This window comes from Pleurodeles waltl, chromosome 1_1 (assembly GCF_031143425.1).
Source record: "Pleurodeles waltl isolate 20211129_DDA chromosome 1_1, aPleWal1.hap1.20221129, whole genome shotgun sequence".
Lineage (NCBI taxonomy): Eukaryota > Metazoa > Chordata > Amphibia > Caudata > Salamandridae > Pleurodeles > Pleurodeles waltl.
In genome coordinates, this window is record NC_090436.1 from 270,364,266 (window position 1) to 270,378,883 (window position 14,618).

Consider the following 14,618-nt stretch of genomic DNA (forward strand, 5'->3'; position numbering starts at 1 on the left):
CTCCTGTAAATGCCCCAAAATAAGAAGAGTCACCCCAATTTCTCGTCCCAACATACTAGACAGGGAATTACATAGTTCTTTCCAAAAGAGCGCCACCCCTGGGCACTCATAAAACATATGTATATGGGTGGCATCATGTAAATCACATTTATGGACAGTTTATTGCCTTGCTATTCCCTATTTTAGAGAGTCTTCCTGGGGATAAGTTGGCTCTATGTATAGTGAACAGATGGTTCTTCCGTAGAGACGCCTGCTTTACTATCTTGAACAAAGATAGCTTAGATGATTCCCACCATTGTGATATCTGCTCTTGCACCATATAATTCCCCCAACGAGAAGCGGGCAATATAAATTCACCATCCAACCCTTCTAAAATCTCCCAATACCAGCTTGAAACCCGCTTAAGTCTGGGGGACTCTGCTAGCACACACTCCTCCAAAAAGCCTGCAGCCCCGAAAGTTACTCGAGATTTCAGTAACCAACCTTTTAATTGGGCATATTTCAAACTAGAAAGAGCTCCCTCCAGCTTGTCCTCAAGTTCTTCCTGGGAGATTAAAGCATCTTCACTAGTTAGATTCCCCCAGGTCGCTGTATCAGCCTTCCTGATAGGCAGCACTAAAACATCCTTTAGGCATTCAGGAGTACCTGGTGAATCCCAAATCGGGTCATGAGTACTATAATAACTAACTCCCACCGCAGACCAACTTGCCGCAAGGTCGCATAGAGTTTTCAATTTAATTTTTTTGAAATATTTGGGTCTCCAAATTTATAAAGGAATCCCTTAGAGGCTCCGTTGATAGTAGCAACCATAGCTTTAAACATCTCTCCAATGGCCGAAGAGTCAGGCGCAGAGAACAACATTTTTGTGGAGTTCAATTGGAATGCCCAAGCACAATATTTTAAATCCAGAAGTGCTAACCCCCCTTTTTCTCCCCTCCTTCTCAGTTTTTTCCATGAGATCCTGGGGCCTTTTGATGCCCAAATGAAAGAGGTAATAGCCTGCTGAAGCTTCCCCAAATAATGTTTATGCATTAGAAGAGGTATATAACTATACAAGAAATTAACTTTGGGCAAGATCATCATCTTTACCAAGTTAACCCTGCCCACTATTGTCAGGGGGAGATACATCCATCTTTGTGGAGATCTACACCCTTCCTCTACCACCAACTTTAAATTCCTCATTACAAGATGGGCAATGTCTTGTGCAAATAAAATCCCTAGATATCTAATTTCCCTCTTCAGTTGTACTTGTCCCTCCAACTTATGGCACCAAGCCATAACCTCTGTTTTCTCAGGATTCACCCGGTTCTCAGACACTCTACCAAAATCTTCAGCTAGGGTCAACAGCGTAGACAAAGCTGATGGTAAATCAGCTGTATATACTAAGAGATCATCAGCGTACTGGGCCACCTTTTTCACCCAGCTGTTACAATTAAACGGTACAATGACCGAATTCCCCCTAATTTTCCTCGCAAATGGCTCTATATAAAAATCAAACAGTAAAGGGGAAAGAGGGCAGCCCTGCCGGGTGCTCCTCGTTAACTTCAAAGGCTGCGTAAGGTTGCCATTTATTAGAACTCTTGCAATGGGGTCTTTATATACAAGAACTGTTATTCTACACAAATTCTCTCCTAAACCAAATGATCTCAAAATGTGAGCTAATTATTACTAGTTCACTCTATCAAAGGCCTTCATTGCCTCAAGAGTAATTATGGCCAAAGGCATTTCAAAGGATGTAGCCATATCTATGGCCCCTACCAGGTTATGCGTCAATTCATGTAAAAATCTACCTTTGATAAACCCTTTCTGGTCTAGATGAGTTAACCGACCTCCCACTCTGCTGAGTCTGTCTGCAAGTATTTTAGCGAATATTTTATAATCACATTTCAGCAAAGAGATAGGCCTATATGATTCACACTTGAGCGGGCTCTTACCTGGTTTAAAAATTACCGCTATCGTAGCCTCATTCCACGAACTCAGAATAGGGGCCCGGTTATTGAAAATCGCCATGAATAATTCTACCAAAACTGTAATTATTAGCTCACCCAATGCCTTACAAAGTTCCATAGGAATACCATCTGGTCTGGGTGCCTTACCACCCTTATTACCATTCAACACCTTCCTAATTTCCCCAGCAGAGATTGGGCTATTTAAAAGAATGTGCTCCTCTTGTGAGATAGATGGGAGTACATCATCCGCCAACCATTTTCTATATCCTCCTCCCTTACCTCAATCTCCTCTTTATATAAGTCAGAAAAGAAAGTTTGAAAAGCGGCCTCCATTGCCTTGTTACTCGATGATCCCTCACCTAACTGATTTATCTCAACTTCCTTGATATGATTCCTCACTAGATCTTGCTTGCACTTCCAGGCTAATAATTTCCCTGCATTCTCGCCGTATTCAAAGTGAGCTAGCTTATTAACCTCTACTCTTTTAAGAACCCTTGCATGTAACAACTCCTCAAGCTGAGATCTCAACCCCCTCAACTTATTCTCTAAAGCCTCAACCTCCTCCTTCTTGGGACTCACAGATTAATGACTCCTTACTTTCCTGTTATAACTGCAAAATAGCAGACCTGTACTGCTTATTCTTATAGCTGGATATGCTCACAATTTTACCTCTCATAACTGCTTTAAAAGTGTCACATACCACTGCTAGCTGAGCTGATCCCAAATTGACTTTTAAAAAAACACATGTCTCTGTTCATAACTGGTCCAAAACCTCCACATCTTGTAATAGCGTGTGGTCAAGTGTCCACCTACTACAACTCGATCCCCCTGCCAACATTAAATCAAATGTCACCGCTGCATGATCTGATAAGTGGGCAGGCAGGTAAGTAATATTGTCTACCAGGCCCTCCAACCTCATATCAAAATGAAAACAATCTATACGAGAGGCATGCTTATATTTTTTGCTATAAAAGGAGAAACCCCTATGTTCCCCCTTTCTCTGCCGCTATAAATCCCTTAACCCCACTCTTTCATCATTCCTCTCAAGAAACGTTGAGATTTTGGAGTCCCTAGCGATCTGCACTTCTCAGACCTGTCTAGCTTATTATCTAACACAACATTGAAATCTCCCTCCATTATAACAGGATCAGGAAAATCAACTAGCTGTGAAAAAAAACTTTTCCAAGGGGCCTGTATCATCGCAGTTCGGGCCATAAAACCCAGCCATTGTGAGTCTTCTGTTATAAATTTGTACTTTAACTATAATCCATCTGCCCACCGAGTCAGACCGTACCTCCAATATTCCTGCGTTAATCCCATGCTTGATAAGAATAGCCACTCCCCTGGTATTAAAATTGTGCTCAGTACAGGCATAAGAATGAAGCCATTTTTGCTTTTTAAACAACTCACTCCCCTCTTATCTAGTTAGGTGAGTCTCCTGCAAAATTAAAATTTGAGCTGAGGAATCTTCTAAACATTGTAAAATCTTCTCTCTTCTACCCTTTGTTCTTAGGCCATTAACATTCTAGGAAAGTATCTGAAATGAGCTGCCCCTGGGGTCCCGGCATTTACTAAACTCACTAACCATTACCAACTGGGTGCCATCATAATTGAGGTAAAAGAGGAACCTTTTTTTCTTTTTCCCCCCTCATGCTCCCCACCCAGTGATCCTTCCCCATCCCCACCCCCCCAACCCCTCCCCTGGAGAACCCCCTTCGAATAATGAACCGAAATAGGCCCACAATTAGAGCGCACGTGGCTCCCGGACGAGGGCCAAAGTTGTTACTTTCCAGTGGCTCTGTCACCTGATTTGATAAATGCCAGCAACTCATCCGCTGCCTTCCGTTCTTTACATTGTACATCTTATTATTGAACATTGCTCTCAGGGTAGCAGGAAACTTAAGTTGTGCAGAAACTCCCAACATTTTAAATTCCTCGAGTCGCTGCCCCAATTCCCACTGTCTGTTCATTGTGATCGTAGATAGGTCTGATTTGATCTCAAAAGAAAAGTCCTGCGCTTTTAAAGTTTTCATCTTGAGTGCCTTCAACAAGATTTTTTCCTTCAGACCATAAATTAGGAAATTGATCAGGGTTTTTTACGAGGCTTGCTATTATTTGGATTATTCCTGTAAGGATTTCTATGTATCCTTTGAATGTCCTGCGTAATTTCTTCTTCACTCTCCACTAACGAGAGCACGGACTTCATAAGCGGTACTAAAAATGCTTTCAGATTATCTTCTTCCGCTCCTTCCGGAACGTGCAGCACTGTCAAGTTATTTCTCCTTGAGCTATTCTCCAATTGTTCCAATTTACTCTGGAGAGCCTGTTCATAATCTTTCAATACCTGAATATCTGCTTTATGTACTCCTAATTTGTATTTATAGCTCCCATCGTATCTTCCAGAGCCTGAGTTCTTAATGACAGGAGATCAAGCTTCCTTTCCAAAGCCTCACACTCCTCTCTTATTTCTCCCTGATTTTTTTCAGATATTGAGAAACCTTTCCCAATATCCTTAGAGAGGGAAAAAAACAGTTTTTCTACTGAAGGGTTACCACCAAAGTCACAACGAGGAGGATCCAAATGACCAACCAGGTCTTGAAAAAAAGCCCTATCTTCTGAGGTCCTTTGTTCTAAACTACCGGCAGGAAGAACCACATCGCTAACTACCTGTAAGGAGGGGACCCCTTCGTCCACCTGGGATGGCTCCTCACCAACCCTTAAAGGAATCTCCGTTGCTTGGAGGGAGCCCCTTAATCCAGGGACCCTTATATCACCTTGCGCGTCCATATCTGCAATGCCTTGAGCACACCTTTCCTGTGGTATTTCCAGCTACTTGGATGGGGAAACTACCATCCCAGGTTTAACTTTAACACAGAGGGGGTAATTTTGGGAGTATTTTTATTATTTATTTTACTACCCGAACCCTGAGTCTGTTTTTTAGATGCATGACCCAGTAAACAAGAAGAAATAGCCTCACCCCTGAAGCCCCGAAAACCTTCAAGCTCACTTGAAATGATGGGGTTAACGAAATTACAAGCTGTTTCCAAACAGAAAGGGTCAATGACCCTACTAGCTTGAATTTGAACCCCACTCCACGAGTTCAAAGGCAGGGGGCCCCCTTCTTGACTTCCTGAGAGGTTTCAGGGTCTCTCTGGTACTTCGCTCCCTCTCCACGCTGACTTGTCCCTCCTTACCGAAGCCTTGAGCAGGTCAGAGCTCATCCAGCCTTTGCTTGTTCTAGCTCAGCCTCTACCTGCATCACCACGGAGGGGGGCCTGCACCACAGCCCTCCATGAGCATGTGAGCTCCAGGGCAGCCCTGTTCCAACACAGAGCCCCAAGAGTGCTGCCTCCATTGTTCGAGCCGCTCTGAGGCTCTCCCGACCTCCAAACCTCCTGCAATCTGGGCAGGAGTCACCGCTCAGCCCTCGCCCGGCAAAAACGTGGTGCTCAGCGCAGCAGCGATGCTCCAGCCCGCCATGTTCTCTGTCCCCGCCCTCCAGTTTTGAACAATTTCATCCAAATTCCTTATCGGTATCCATGAAGAAACAATTACATTCCACATATATCCCCTAGGCTCCAACAACTCATCCACCCAAATGAAGAAGCATTGGGCCAGTGCCACGTCAGAGCTGAGTCTCACCTTCTTATGCTAAAAAAAGAGACATAGAAAAAACCTGACACGTACTACCTGAGTTGCTTGTCCAAGGCCTATGCTCTTCTGGGTGGCTTGTCACATCTAAGAGTGTGGGTGTCTTGGCCCTGGCAGCAGTCCAAGCTACTATCCTTTGATACAGAAGCGAAAATGTCATCTAGTTAGTTCTAGGTTGAGTCCAAACCTAGGGAAGACTTTTTGGATCACTTAGCTCATGAAGTAATGATTCACCTTTCAGTGCCATTAGGGGGGAAGTGTGGAAATGAGCAAAGGAGAAGGGATCGATGGGAATTTCAACCTTCAAACCAGAACTTAGGACAGGCCTCGAACTCAAAATTCATAATCTTACACTTTTCCAGTTGTCCTTAAAAAGCCACTATTATGGAGATACTTCCAGTGCCTCGCTGCAATAAACCCCAGCCTCTTGGCTTTGGACCAGTACAGATCCAGTGGTGCTGAGGTGCTCCACTATTTCTTAAGTGTGCCGGCCTACACTAACTGTATACCCTATTTCCACAGAAAACCCTTAAAAGTACACAAGCCCAAACAGAATCACATTTTTATTTTGGGTTGGAAAGTTAATTCAATGAATTGAGCTGTCCAGGCCCTTAAAGCTCTTTAATGCTACTTCCTTGAGTGATATATGAAGCGTAAAATTACAGTTGCCATTAGAAAACCATGCCCATTCACTCATAAGGCACGTAGGAGGAAATTACTCATATAACAGCGGGTTCATTCCTGCTGCTTTGGTATGCAAAGAAGGGTCAGTGAGAAAAGTTATAACAGGTGGTGCGATAGAAACAATTCCTTCCCATTCCACAGTTCCTGATTATCATTTGACACGTGTGGAGCAAAGAATGTCACGTTTCCATAACAATGTACATCCTAATGTTTGTGAATTTAGCCCAAAATATCATGGCTTGCCACAGGTCTTCACTCCCACTGCTATCGACCTCTGATCTTTGGCATCATTAGCCACCCCTTCCACTGTTGGTCAGGGCAGTGCCTCTCAGGATGTTGTCTGTACTGATGTAAGAGCAGTGATGCTACCCAATACTGTGACTACCACATATGCACTGCCCAGTTGTGTACCCCATCACCAGTACAGCCAATGCTGTCCCCAAGAAGGTACCTCAAATTGTCTGACAGTATGCCGTTTGAGTGGCAAGCTACAGTGGTGTGAGAAAATGCCTCTTTTTACGTGGTCACCCCTATTTTGTGTTGGTTCCTAAGCTCTGTATACTAGAACACAGCTATCCAATCCCCAGTCTGTATGCTTTTACCCCTAACACATGTTAAAATTAGCTAATCTCAAATTTGCAATTTAACCTTCCACTAAGGCCATATTATATGTTGCAAGAAAATACACCAATGGCATAGGAAAGTACATGTCACCTGATTACTGGTGCACCTTTTGTGCCATTCACTAGACTGACAAGAAAAACATGGCTACAGAGCTACACGTACAGCTTGACACCTGCAGCTTTTAAATATACAGAGAGACCAGTTAAAATAAACTTTTGACAGGAGAGGAGCCCTACTTTTAGATTGTAACTAAATCATCCCTAAATACGTATTGTAGCCACAAGTTAGGGTGCATGCAGCCCGCAAGGTAGGGTGCTTGCTGCAGAGATAGGTCAACCACAGTTTTTAATCTTTATGAAAAATCCAATGTAATGGTAAAGTTTCATTTTTGATAAATATACAGGAAAATTTACTTTTAGAAAGTTACACTTTTCCTGCAGAAAACTCCTGCTGGATAATTATCATTAGCCTGCCTGTAGCTGGCCTATCAGTGCTGATTTGATGATATGTACACTACTTTTCTCAGAGCAGAGACAACAGCTTAGGCCTAGCAGGATGGGATGGGAAAAATGTGACTCAGCTTTACCCAGCTTCACTAACTTAAAAGGGACTTTTATAATTTAGTGATAAGGGAAGACTGGACAAGAGGGGTTGTTTGATCCCAAAACATACTTTATGCTTCCGACTTTAGTTTCAGTGGAGGAGGGCGATATCCCCAGAACCTGTTTAGATTAGTTGTCTAAGAGAGGACTGCTCATTGCCATAAACATACCCCTGTATGCACAAGTTTTCTCCAGACCAGAACAATTTTGCCATCATTGAATTTGCTAAAAATGGTACACTGTGGGATTGTTGGAAGGCTTGCCCTTGGTAACTTGTGAACATTGGTAAAGGACTCTGCAGGAGATACCCCATCCCACTGGTTAATGAATTGAACAAAAGAAGGTCAGCCAGAAATTGTGCGTAAAAGTGGGTCAACCTCAAACAGTTACTTCTGATTGGCATTTTATTGTTTCCTGCTCTGCTTTACCTTATAACTTTCAAAATTCATATCCCCAGTCACCCTTACTAGATTTTAGTTGTTTTGGTGCCATTGTTCTTATTAAATTTGTCTTAAAAATCTTTTCAAAATTGGGTGTGGGATTTTTGTTTTGATTTGTGACTGATTTAGAGTTGCTAAATACTTTTCACATTTTTGTAAGTCAAGTCAGTCTCTTCTGTGTCATAGCTACCAATGGTTGAGCCATATTTAAATTATTGAAACTGTGTGATTGATCTGACAGGAATTTGGGACTTATTACTTGGGTAGGACTCACATCCAAACCACCTACTATTCCATAGTCTTACAAGTGGGACATGAGGATCTACTACAGTTTTTCAGAATCCTGGGATTTGAGGGTTTACTGCAGAATACCAGGATCCTGCAGTCTATAAAACCCCTATCCTGAGTGTGGCCAGTTGCTTGATTTCATCCATGTTAATGAAAAGGAGCCTATACTTGGGCCCACTCTTCACCTGTGAACTACTGTTTGCTTGAGTTTTCTGGCTCTCTAGTCAAGATAATCATCAAGCTGAGTGGTGAGTTTATCTTCTCAGATGTATTATGATTGTGGAACAATGTCAGAATTTTTTCTGCAGCGTCACTTCAAAGATCTTCCATCCTTTTGAAGAGATTTGTTTTGCATCCTTGGAAATCTTTAACTGTGTCCAGCTTTGTCTTCAGAGGCGTCAGGTTAGTGATTACCTGGTAAGAGTTAGACTTATATGTTTGTATTATGAAACTTCTGTTGGATTCTTGAACTGTCTCTTAAACCTACATACTGGAACCTTCTAACGTTGTCTTCTGTGTTGTGCTGTAACAGATGTATCTTGGGGTTATTTACAAATCCTGAGTGAACATTAATTTCAGTTTGTTGCCTCAAGTTGTCGAGATTTAACAAATATGGAAAGGAAATCGGACCATGATTAGTATCAGGGTGAATTCCCTTTGCTCTAGCAAGATAACAAAACTGTGCCACTGATGAGTTTAGTTTTTAGTATTGTGCACATGTTGCTAGAGTGATTCCTGTATATTTTTCAGTTTCATTAGATTGTTACACTTCATGTGAAATCCATGTAAAAGACCAAACTGCATGCAATTGAAATTGATCTGATAGCAGAGAATAACAGTCACCTTGTGTTCTGTTCTGTATAAAAGACCTGTCACTCATGAGAAAATGTTGAACACCCATGAGAGCTTCCGTTTGATGAGACAAGCTGTGTGGCTACAACCCTACAATGTCTCCTGTGTACCTTCTCTCATTTCCCTATAACCCACAGCACTCTTCTCTACCTGTATCAAGCACAGTCTGTGACGGGTTTGGTGCTGTCCATGGGGAAGTAGACTGGTGGTTCTACGGCATTCCCTCAGCAACATTTGGAGCTAAAGGTTAGTGAGAACTTGATCTTGACACAAAGTATGAAAAATAACTGAAGCAAAAGAGATAAAAAAATTACAAAAAATAAATGTTCATGAGTTAACAGATCGCACATCTAATCAAAAAAGGCGGCTGTTAGACTTGGCCCTTTCTGCAGGGTGACCTCCAAACTTTTTGCCTTCACCCCTCTTGCTTTACAATTTTTGTTATTGTTGTCATTTAGAGTCTGTGTATTTTACCATTGCTAAACAGTGGTAACATGTTTGTGTTCATCACTTAAAACATGGTAAAATGGCTTACACCTGATTGGCACATTTAATTTACTTATAAATCTCTAGTAAGGTGATACCCAGGGCCTGTAAATTAAATGCTACTAGTGGGGCTGCAGCACTGATGATGCTACCCCCTAATGTAGCACTTTAAAACATGTCTCAGGCCTGTCATTGCAGCCTGAAGTGCAGTTTTTAAACTGCCAATGTGACCTGGCAAATTAAATGTTTTACCAGGCCTACTCCTTCCTTTTTAATGCATATGTCATCCCTAAGGTAAACCAATCGGGCATAGTTCAAAAAGCCCATGGGACATTGTGCATTGTATTTCAAAAGTAGGACGTTTTTAAGCTTTACATGTCCTAGTAGTAAAAAACAATAAAATTCACTCATCACTTCTGTAAGACCTATCTCATCCTTTGGTTAACATCGGGTTACCTTATTATATTTGTTAAGTTCTAACTTTTGATTAGGGGCAGTCAGAAATGTCATGTTTGGACTGAAATTAACTGCAATTTAAAATCCTCTTTAATTGTCAATTTGGATTTTAAGTCACCATTCTGAAAATGCCACTGATAGAAAGTTGCCATTTTCCTGCCCTAACGATTCTTGTGCCTCTGCAAATGTCTGGGGTCCCATGACTGTGAATGTCTTAGCAAATGGGCTTTTTGTATTCCTGATAGGCAGTGAGACAAAAGGGACTGAGTGCAGACAGGATAGGCCATCCTGCCTGGCTTGCTGTGGTCAGAGCTGTTCCCTGCCCTGCCTATATTTCAAAGGACTGCCTCCATACTCCACACAAAGGAACCCGGCACTAGTCTTTTGTCACCCCACAGGTCTTGGAACCTTGGCAAAGCAATTGAAAAACTTTCCAGAACCAGATGTTGGGGTAGGCTAGAAGATTCCACTACTTCAAAGGCTGGCACCAGGTATAAATAATGGACCCTCTGAATACATCTTCTGTACACTCTTGGACATGTGGAAAACTTCATAAGGACTACCTGGACCCCCAGAGGATTGTCCTGCTGCTAGAGACCTGACACCAGCTATAAATGTCAGACCTCCTGAGCAACTCTTCATTTCACTCCTGGAGCTATGGAGGACTTCAGACAAACTGCCTTGAAGCCCTGGAGGACAGCCCTGCTGCTTGAGGCTCACCTCATACCTCACAGGTGTGCCCTGCTGCTTGAACCAAGGACAACCAGAGCGAGTTGGCTGGCCTCCTGTGTGAGCTACAGGGACATAACAAGCTCCAAAAACCTTGAACCCTAAACCTGGTCTCTGCTGAGGTGTGTCCTGATCCCCCAAGTGCCCATCAAGTCCTGGCTACTTGGTTGTAGCATTGAAGGTGTTGCTCCTGACTAACCCTAAATAGTAGGACTTGGAAAGGTTTTCACCACAAAGTGGCCTGGGGCTGAGATCCTACAGAAGACCAAGACCTACCTGCCTGCTGATCTGCCTGAGATACATCACTGGTCGGCCAACCTTTTACTATATTCTTCTCCGCAGCAGCAAATCCTGTTCAGCAGACTGTTGAGCAATGGTATCCTGCCTCCTGGAGCCCTCAGTGGCTACAGCCTGCAGGCTTGACCTGCTGGAGATTTTAGACTTTCAAAAAAGTGACACATTCCAAACATAGAAATCTTTACAAGGACTTTATCCAGCAGGCTCCTGGATGACAACACTTCCTCCTCAGACACTGCCAGCTGCCTTACCCTGCTGAACTTTACCTTCTAAAGGAACTTTTCTTTAAAATATCTTCTAAGTCTGAAGGTAAGCCGAGATCGGGCCCAATTCACCTTGTGTAGATGAACCGCACTTCATTGCTGTCAGTCTTAACATTTAACTTTTCCCTGGTCTTGGGCTTTGCTCTTTTAAGTGCTTTATTTCCCGTAAAAAATTAAGTCATAACTCTGGTGCTATTGATTTGATTTAATTTGTTTTGGTGTCAGTTTACTTATTAAATAATTCCATATTTTTCTAAACCGATGTGGGATTTTTCTTGTGTTCTGTTTTCTCATTATTACTGTTTGCTTGTGGCATAAAAACCTTATACATTGCAAGTTAAGCCTGACTGCTTTTGCGCCCAGCTACCAAATTGTTAAGCACAGCTTACTTTGGTGGCTTTTGTGTTTCACCCCGGCAAGGATTGTGGTTGCTACATATGTGGCTGTAACTCCCTCAAACACTAGCCCAATTTCTTATTCCTGGAATGTTTCAGTGTGATCCAAATGGGGTGTGCTCTGGCTCACCTGAGAATTCCTCAAGAGTCCTGCAAGAGCAGGCAAATAACCTATAAAAAGAGAGGAGTTTGTGTCTGTTCCAGATAGATAGGGAGTTGGCTGCATGCCTTGGGGATCAGCATAAGGCCCCTGATCATATTTACCCGACTCTCTCACTGAGCTTGGCTTTAGACCATGTGCAGCAGGCTGCTGGATATCCCTGGCCTTGGTGCTTGGCTGTTCATAGCATGGGATTGGCCTATGCTATGTTCTGTGGAAAGTTCCGTTGCCTACCCCCGTGACAGCCAACACCCTGTCACGCATAGTCTTTGGCCGTGTAGTCAGTCCCTACACCCAAACCCACACAGTCAGAAAACCCCATCCCACGCATGACATTTGACTGTGTACAATATGAGGTTGGTCCTAGGGCCTGGCTTTTGGCTGTAAGTGGTGTGAGGTTAGCCGCAGGGGCTCTTAACCCACGGCAGGAGGGCAACCCTCTGCTCCACACAGCCTTTTGCTGTGCAAGTCATGGGGATGACAGCAGGGCAGCCAACTTCATATTGTGGGCCAGCCCCTTACAATTGGCCAAACCTTCCTCGATGAACACCAATCCCACATTTTTATTTTTTAAGTTTTTCTGTTGTACCACAGGACACCTCTGTCTAAGATGATGGAACCCAACCCCCACTGGTAGCCTGCCGCACACAGAATTTAGCCATGTGTGGCTTGGGTGTGTCCATAGGACCTGTCTGCAGCTATACCTTACACCCAACCCCTAATGGGTGGCCATCTCTACTGTTTGACAAGCCCCCATGAACATCCCCACCACATTCTCAATTGTTGTGGAAACAGCAGATCTTTTGGTCATGTCCTGCATGACCAATGGATCTGCTTAGCAGCTACCATTACAGTACTCAGAGACTCTGTCCCTGAGTCCTAAAAATTAAAAAAAGGGCATAAGGAGGCAGCGTAGGGTTAATGTTACCCCTTAGTTGTTCTGGGGAGTCCCACAGTGGCCAAAAGTAAAAAATAATAAAGTATGTGGGACAAGGAGAGAACCCCCCAAAAAAGATGAAAATTAAAGCACAGCTTTTGGGTTGAGCAAAACTCTTTACTGAGGGTGGACTCCCAAAGCACTACAAAGCCCCATTACGTGGGCACGTCTCTACTATGCACAGTCTGTGCTCAGTGTGCAGATTGTTTGTCGAGCCCACACCCTCCAGAGACACAAGATCTATTAGGGGGGTGTAGGAAAGTACCATCTTGCCTGGCATGTTACCCCCATTTTTCACTCTTTATATGTTGTTTTAGTTGTATGTGTCACTGGGACCCTGCCAGCCAGGGCCCCAGTGCTCATAAGTGTGCCTGAATGTGTTACCTGTGTTATGACTAACTGTCTCACTGAGGCTCTGCTAACCAGAACCTCAGTGGTTATGCTCTCTCATTTCTTTCAAATTGTCACTAACAGGCTAGTGACCAATTTTACCAATTTGCATTGGCTTACTGGAACACCCTTATAATTCCCTAGTATATGGTACTGAGGTACCCAGGGTATTGGGGTTCCAGGAGATCCCTATGGGCTGCAGCTTTTTTTTTGCTACCCATAGGGAGCTCTGACAATTCTTACACAGGCCTGCCACTGCAGCCTGAGTGAAATAACGTCCACGTATTTCACAGCCATTTTACACTGCACTTAAGTAACTTATAAGTCACCCATATGTCTAACCTTTACCTGGTAAAGGTTGGGTGCTAAGTTACTTAGTGTGTGGGCACACTGGCACTAGCCAAGGTGCCCCCACATTGTTCAGGGCCAATTCCCCGGACTTTGTGAGTGCGGGGACACCATTACACGCGTGCACTACATATAGGTCACTAACTATATGTAGCTTCACAATGGTAACTCCGAATATGGCCATGTAACATGTCTATGATCATGGAATTGCCCCCTCTATGCCATCCTGGCATAGTTGGCACAATCCCATGATTCCAGTGGTCTGTAGCACAGACCCTGGTACTGCCAAACTGCCTTTCCCGGGGTTTCACTGCAGCTGCTGCTGCTGCCAGCCCCTCAGACAGGCTTCTGCCCTCCTGGGGTCCAGCCAGGCCTGGCCCAGGATGGCAGAACAAAGGACTTCCTCTGAGAGAGGGTGTTACACCCTCTCCCTTTGGAAAATGGTGTGAAGGCAGGGGAGGAGTAGCCTCCCCCAGCCTCTGGAAATGCTTTCATGGGCACACATGGTGCCCATTTCTGCATAAGCCAGTCTACACCGGTTCAGGGACCCCTTAGCCCTGCTCTGGCGCGAAACTGGACAAAGGAAAGGGGAGTGACCACTCCCCTGACCTGTACCTCCCCTGGGAGGTGCCCAGAGCTCCTCCAGTGTGCTCCAGACCTCTGCCATCTTGGAAACAGAGGTGCTGCTGGTACACTGGACTGCTCTGAGTAGCCAGTGCCATCAGGTGATGTCAGAGACTCCTTCTGATAGGCTCCTTCAGGTGTTGCTAGCCTATCTTCTCTCCTAAGTAGCCAAACCCTCTTTTCTGGCTATTTAGGGTCTCTGCTTTGGGGATTTCCGTAGATAACGAATGCAAGAGCTCATCCGAGTTCCTCTGCATCTCTCTCTTCACCTTCTGCCAAGGAATCGACTGCTGACCGCGTTGGAAGCCTGCAACACTGCAACAAAGTAGCGAAGACGACTACTGCAACTCTGTAACGCTGATCCTGCCGCCTTCTCGACTGTTTTCCTGGTGGTGCATGCTGTGGGGGTAGTCTGCCTCCTCTCTGCACTAGAAGCTCCGAAG